This window comes from Falco biarmicus, chromosome 4, assembly GCF_023638135.1.
Source record: "Falco biarmicus isolate bFalBia1 chromosome 4, bFalBia1.pri, whole genome shotgun sequence".
Classification (NCBI taxonomy): Eukaryota; Metazoa; Chordata; class Aves; order Falconiformes; family Falconidae; genus Falco; species Falco biarmicus.
In genome coordinates, this window is record NC_079291.1 from 29,114,672 (window position 1) to 29,122,324 (window position 7,653).

Below are 7,653 nucleotides of genomic sequence, written 5' to 3' on the forward strand. Positions count from 1 at the left end.
TTCAGTGCTTCATTTGAATGTAATTTGTCTCAAGAATCATTTAAAAATCCTTGGAGAATTTAAATTCACTTTTTTTCTATGTGAAATTTTAGGTCTATCTTCAGTTCAAATGAACATACAGGTGGGGCTGTGGCTTCTGTTGAATGAGATGAATTGCTGTAGGAAAGTAGGATAAGAAAATTGGCTGCCATAAAAATATTAAAGGGCTTTGGGTAAAGAGGAGGAATTTTGTAAGTATGAAAACATTGCAGTTTGGTTAAAGGAACAGTGACTACTGTCAAATTAATAATAGTAGAAAATCTGCTCATAAATAACTAAGCAGTAACAAGAAAGACAACTCTTGAAGGATGGTGTTAAATGTCAAAACAGCCTGCACCTAGTCCTCTTGAAGACATATCTCTAGCCTCTGGAGCTGGCTTTCATGTGGCTGATAATAATAGGGTCATTCTGGATTTAAACCTTCGTGACTGAGAGCAGCATTTGGCCTGACAGCATGTAAAGGGAACACATGAAAAAGTAAAAAGTTTAAATAAACAACCAAAAACACTTCTAAGACATTTCCTTGTGGATAGATTTAATTATACAAAACCAGTTGGGGGTAAAAGGAATCTCAGTAAAACAAGATTTTTTTTCTTGGCTGAAACATTTTCATGTTTGAACATGGTTAATTACTCCTAAAGGATTTTACTATTAAGGGAGCAACGTAAGTAACAGCTGCTGCTATTGTTACTCACAAAATTATTTCCATTACAAACTCAAATTTTCCCATGGACAAAATTTGCTAGAAATTCACTTTTTGGACTGCAGTGTTCTACTCTGACTTTCTGAAAGTCTGGATGCAAATGATTTGGACATTTTTGTATATGAGAAATCTTTATTAGAAAAGCACTTGTGCAATTTTTTCTTCCTCTAGACTGACCGACCACTGAACAGCTATAGATTGTGTTTTGAACTGGAATTACTACTCACTGAGTGGCACTGTATAGCTTTGTCCTGGATAAAGAAGACTTTGGGTTAAGCAAGTTTTAAGCATTCAGAAACTTGAAATTTGAGTCAATGGTACAGAAAAAAAGTCTTTTCCTCTGACCATTAAGCGGGTACTCAAAAACCCATTAGAGAAAATGCAAAGCCTTTAGCTGGTTCTGGTGGGCACTGGCTTGAGGTTTAAATGTTCCACTCAGAAATAATAAGCAGTCTGTGAGTGTAACAAGGACCGAGGTAATCCTTAGAAAAACTCCAAATTGTTATATGCAACTGAGGTGCTGGGGAGAAAAGACCATCCTTTCCTGGCTCCAATACTTCTCTCTCCAAAGCAATGAATTCCTGAACCCAAAACATAATGCAAGAAAACCTGACGTCCTCATTTTTCTACATAAGCTTTCCATTGATTGTCCTTCACTGCTTTCTCATCATAATGCTTAAGCAGCTGAAAGAGTTGAAGCTGGAAACCTGTAATGTAAGGTATTTAAAATGGCCAAACCCATTCCCATAAAGCGTTTTCTTGCAGAAAAATTAATGGCGTGTTGAATGAAAGGGAAGTCCGGGATTTAGAGAAGAGCACCATTTTGTGGGGGTTCCTTACATACCAGAAGGCGGGATGTAATTAGAGCTACGTTCTTGTGGGAGGATCAACCACCCACAGAACCTCCACATTTTGCCTGAGAAAAAGATATGCCAAAAATAGGTTGAAAGAAGCAACTCCCTGGAACAACTATGCAACCGGACTCAGGAGATCTCACCTACATGGTTCCCATCTCAGTGTGTCAGTTCAATGCCCTGCCCAGCTTCTCCCTTTGGACAGTATTTACCTGAAAAAGGTTGTATTGCATATGAGCATGTAAGTGTTTATAGGCATGGCGACCTTCCCAGTGCCCCCAGCTGGCAGATATATTTGGAAATATTTTGAAACATTTTTGAAATATTTTGAGAGCTTAAGGATACGTTAAAATGCCACTTCTGCTCTGAAAGCCACAGGATTACAGCAGCTTCTACCAAGGAACAGGACCTCCAGATGGTGTCTGGACAATTAGTTCCAGACTGTGGAACTTGCACGTTTTTATCTGGAAGAGGGCTGGTGGGGTGTTTCAGTCCAAAAGAGCTTCAAAGACTGAGCTTCAAAATAAAATAAGACAATTACATGCAAAAATGTTCACTAATGCACTCAAGCCCTCAAAAGTGAGGGAATAACCTGATTACAGTTAACATATAATTTAATAGTCATATACCTGATTTTGAGCTAAACTGCGAAGAGTAACTTGTGACCATAAATGATTCCCTTGGTCCTTTAGACACGTGTATCATATTTAGGGCCAAAAAAAGATTCCATAAGTGTCACTGATACGAGTAAAGGAAACAAAAGCTCTACTTGGGCAGCATGCTGTAGCTCAGAGGAAGCAGGAATAGTGAAAATATGTTGGTTTAGATGGGAATTTGAATTAGATGGGTTTTAAAAAATAATTATTAATGTACCACTTATGCTTTATTACTATGTTTTTTACTAAGAATATACTTTACTAATTAATATAGTTGAAACTCTCACACTTGTACATGACCTTGCATCAGCATATGGCAAGTATCAGTTTTCAATATATTCCTGTTGTGAAAAATTAGAAGAGTATTGAGAACATGTTATTAAATTACTTTATGACACAGAAGAGAAATTCTATAAACTTTATAAAGAAAAAAGTAAATAAAATATATCTATCACTACGCAACCACCTCCGAAGTATATTAAAATAGAAAAACATAAAACATTATAGTGTATAGCCCTCTTTTTCCTGTCCGAAAGGCTTCACTGTTTTATGCATTAGATGGGTGTGTTTGGCATCTGTATATTTAGGTACATAAAATAAGAATATAAAGCTTGTTTATTCAAGATGCTGGTAAAAAAAGATCCTGGAAAAAGTAATTAAACACATACTTGAGTGGCACGCTTGAAGTAAAGCTGTAGACTTACTTTTAAAAATGTTTGGCTATATTTTTTTCAATACCTCAAGCCAGATTATTCAACACTTCATGCGATCCAGATTTTACTGAGCAAAACTACATCACACAGTTATTTTTTGGATTTTGTTCTGAAATGTATTTTTTTTTCCCCTAGCATTTGCATTTAAACACCTCTCTGGAATGTGCACAATTTAATTCTTCCAGAAAAACATAGCTGTTGGTGGGAAGTCCTGTTCTCAAGGGAAGTGTTGATTCGTCATCTAACTGTAGCCAAATTCATACTGTGCTTTGAGTATCAGAATAATAATGCCGATCTGGACATTGTGTTCCACAGGGAAACCAGTGAATGCAGCATAGGGGTAAGCCACCTGTGTTACTAAGCTCTTGGCATGCTAAATTTTGAAATGTCTAGAGCTTTTTCAGTGTGACTGACTTTTGAATATATTGAGAAGCTGTAGTTAAAAAAACAAGTACTTACAAATGAATGAAGATGCTCAGATCAGACCCGTGTTCATTAAAATGAGACACAGTATTCTGAGTCATCACAAAAAGAGATTAATATTTTTATCCCAAGTGTTACGTAGGCTGAAGACACACCAAAGTTACAGTTCCTCTTAAAATGTTCCCACAGTAGAGATAAGTTAGGTGATGAAGACCACACAATGAAGTATTTCAATCTTTCTGCTGTCCACATTTGTCTTTGTTCATGCAAAGTGCACTTCTTCTAAGTGATGAGTTGATGATTCACAGTGGACGCAAAGCAAATCTAGACTAAGGTATGTGAATGCCACTGCCTCTTCATCTTAAGCTTGTTCAATAGTTAGCACAAGATAGGTATGGCCTAAAAGGTGTGTGTAAATAGCTATTGTAGATTTTTTTTAAAAGCTCTACAATACTTTTTTGACTCTTGATAGACACTTGCAATCTAGGAATGCAAGATATATACCCTGTCTGCCAGAAAATTCAGCTGAATGTCTGTGACATTTGTTAATTAGCAAAGAATTGAGGAAATAGCTCCTGTAAAATTAAAGGGAAGATGGTACAGCGTGTGTTCACTTTGCAGGCTTTCCATTTCTGCCTAATTACTTCAATGTCTGTTAATAGATGAAGACCACAAGTTCCTAGAAAACTAAATGTTAAAGAATTTGTGCATAATGATTGTTTTGATTAGAACTGGAACTAGCTGAAAACTGGACAAAAATACTTTACATCTACAAATATTGAAAAGAAATGTTTAATAGGCTTTATTTTTTTCCCCAAATAAATCACGAGTGAATCAAGTAAAAACTTTTGAGCTGTAGTAGTCACAGCTAGTATAAATATAAGGAGAAACAGTTCCTCAGAATGAAAAAGAAAAGTGAATGTAGTGTATCTGGCTTAATCATTGAGTCTGGTATGGAAAATTATATTGTCAGTGCCAATGATCATAGAAAAGTGTGTCTGTCTCAAACGTTTGTGAATGATCCATTGAAAAATCTGGCTCTGGAAGGATAGTAAAATACCTGTATGTCAAATATTCATAGCTCTGTATGAGGCATCTGTTAGACTTTCATGCAGCTGAATGATAGGACAACTCATCAGTATGAATGTAATCAGTAAAACAATAATCCATTTTCTCTCTTTATTTGTCAGCGATAATTTTTTATTTTCTTTTTATCTTATTTTTTGTGCCCCCCCCCCCCCCCCCGTTTCCTACTGAGTTCAATTAAGATTCAGAAGTGTGCCAAATGTGGATAGGGTTTTTTTTTAATAAACAAGTTTGCTGGCCTGGCAGCTCTTCCCAGACCTGCCCCTTTCTGCTGTATTTTTGGTTCCGTCTTTCAGCAAATCAAACAGTTGACATGAAAGGACATCAATCATAGCTGTTTCTTGGGATGTATAAAATATGTACATTCCAAGCCTCTTGAACAGCATTAACCAGCTGTGGTTAACATTCAAACTACAAATACGTTAAATATATTTTGAATTTTGCAACATTCGCTATTCCAGTCGTTAAATGAACTTTGCAGGTGTTCAAATACACTGCTAATCCTGGGGTTTTTGCTAAGACTGTTAGCAATATTAAACTGAAACTCTGAAACCCAGGCACACTAAATAAGGTAAAAAAAATAAGTGTTGATAAGTGAGTTGTTATGCTACAACTGAAATATTTGCTGAAGAGGAAAAAATAAAATTGCTTTAAAAAAATCTCAGCAGCCTAGTTTTAAGTGTAGTACCAGATTCAACCACTTTATGGGTCTTCCGGTTTCCCTTTCATGTAAACATATTTCTTCAAGAAATCCCTGAATGTGTTTCTCACCACTATGTTTTTTATTGACGTTCTTTTTGTAATGCTCATCTCTAATATTTTCATTGCCGTAAGCCATATGTAAAGCAAAAGTGACAGGGGAAAACGCTGGTCCCTATCAAGAAAAATGCCAGGGTTTCATTTGCTTTAGGAGTATGCCACAGAGTCACTCTCAATGTTAAAAACATTCTGCACTTACCCAACCTTTCCCCTTATAATTTACCTTGTAGCCTCACCCTAAAAAAACAGGAGATCTGTTAAACAGCAACAAAGAATCCCTAAACTTAATCATGGGCTTATTTGAATATGGACAATTAATTTTGTAAACTGAGACTCCTAAATAACATATAAATCCTAAGGGGATAGTTTAGTCATTTTGAAACGCAGCCATTTCTGGTAGGAAACTTACAGGAGCAGCATCCTAATGAATACAGAAAAAAATGCATTTTGGTAGGCAAGTTTTTATGGTACAGGAGATAAAGAGTGAAATGTGCCTGATGTTATTCCCCTGAGGTGCAGCAGACTCTGCAGTGCAAGCACTGGTCAGGGAGTTGAGGTCTTAAGTATAGTTTTTCTTCTCCCATGGAATTCCCTTGTTTCTGGACTGTTTGCTCTGGCTTGTGCGGCAGTCTCTGCTCTGTGCAATGGAAGAAGAAGTGGTGACAGGCCAGGGGGATTGCAGCTGGCTGAGTCAGGCGCAGCCAACACATGGTGGGCAGCAGAAGCAGAGGAGAGCATTAGCAGCCAGATGGATGAGAAATCCTGCTTCCCATCTTGCACCAGGCCAGCCCTGCCAAACAACCACTGCCACACATAACAGCCAGGCTCCTGCTCCCTAGTCCATTTAGATGGCAAGATCCCCCTTCCTGGGATTGTGTGTTCGTATTACGTGTGCTGCTGAGTCTTTGCTATAGCTGTTTATCACTGCAGCACAAATGGGGACTAGAGCACAGGTGAGCATGAGGGTTTTATGGAGATCAATGCTTAGGACCTCTTCAGACACAAATATTCTCCTGAAAGAGAGGACAGAGTGTTGCTCAAGGAATACTCCTCCTTGCCGTAGGCTTTTGCTCCTTCACATTTGCCAGCTCAAGTTCTGACATGACCTGACATTGCTTGGGTTGTGACTACACATGATTTTGTTAAGTCATTTGAAGAAAAAGTTAGAGGACTGTGAAAACGCATGGAACTATATCTTTTTAAACGAATTGGTTACTAAAGGCATAATTTCATTCCCAGAATAGCCTTGCTAGTTTTTTGTCTTTTTAGCGCAAGTAACAGAACAGTACTACAATAAATTTAGGATTTATAGCTGCTGCTTTAAAGCCAGCCTTTAAATACCATTTTTGTTTATGGTTTTAATAAGGTCATTTAGTTGAAAAAGAAGTTTCAAATTGTATGTAGTAGCCATGTGACTTGTTTAGTCAATCACAGCATAGGATATTTTAAACCCATTTTACAATGGTGTATAAAAGCTTGTCTCAATAACCATCTGGAGAATATTGAGTTTCATAACTGGTAGGAATTATTCAATATCCTCCTCCCCACAGGAATAACAATTTCAAAATCTTCAAAGACTGATATCTAACTGGAGAAAAGGTATTTAATGTTGTTAAAACTAGAAATTGTGTAGAACTAAATAACTCTTTTTGATCTACCTGAAAAACGACTTTGTAGGCCAGGGAAATAGTTTCCCCAACTGTCAAGTTTTATATATAATCAACATTTCTTTCTCTTTTCATCATTGAATTATTTATTCCGCAGCGACCCCAAAAATGTCCTTTTCTGACTGGGGCTTAGAATACCAAGTTGATTAAATTAATGGGAAAGCCTTTGTTTTTCTTTTCAAAACTCGTAAAAAGAGTTTGCCTTTTTTGTTCTCCCATTTGGGACTAGCTTCCTGGCAGTGTTATGCGTGTTCACAGGATCACAATGGTAAAAAGGAAACGCCCGTCCTAATGCTAAGGACCACTTCTGAGTAAGGAGGCAGAATTCTGTTTTTCAGGGCAGGAGGTGCAGCTGTGCTGTAGTCAGCAGAGACACCTGAATCCCATTGAAGGGCACCGTAGGCAGCTGGAGGTTGGGGCAGCAGCCATTGACACCCTCGTGCTGATAGGTGTCTCCTCTGCCAGCGTGGGGAAGGGCTGTAAATCTGGGGTTACTGAATTCCACGCTGTTCCTCAAAGACCACTGAAATCACTGATTGTATATATGAAGGATGCTTTTTCTAGCTAACCAGTGCATATAGGGTACACCCCGCATACAAACCTGCCCACACTCTATTCCTTTGCAACCTTGCTTGGTGCTTACAAAGTCCTGTCCTGCTGAACACTACCAGCAAAGTGTCACATAGCAATCTGTACTTCTGAAGCAAAAAAAAATTAAAAATTACACTTTCCTCGGCTATGGGGGGGTGGGGG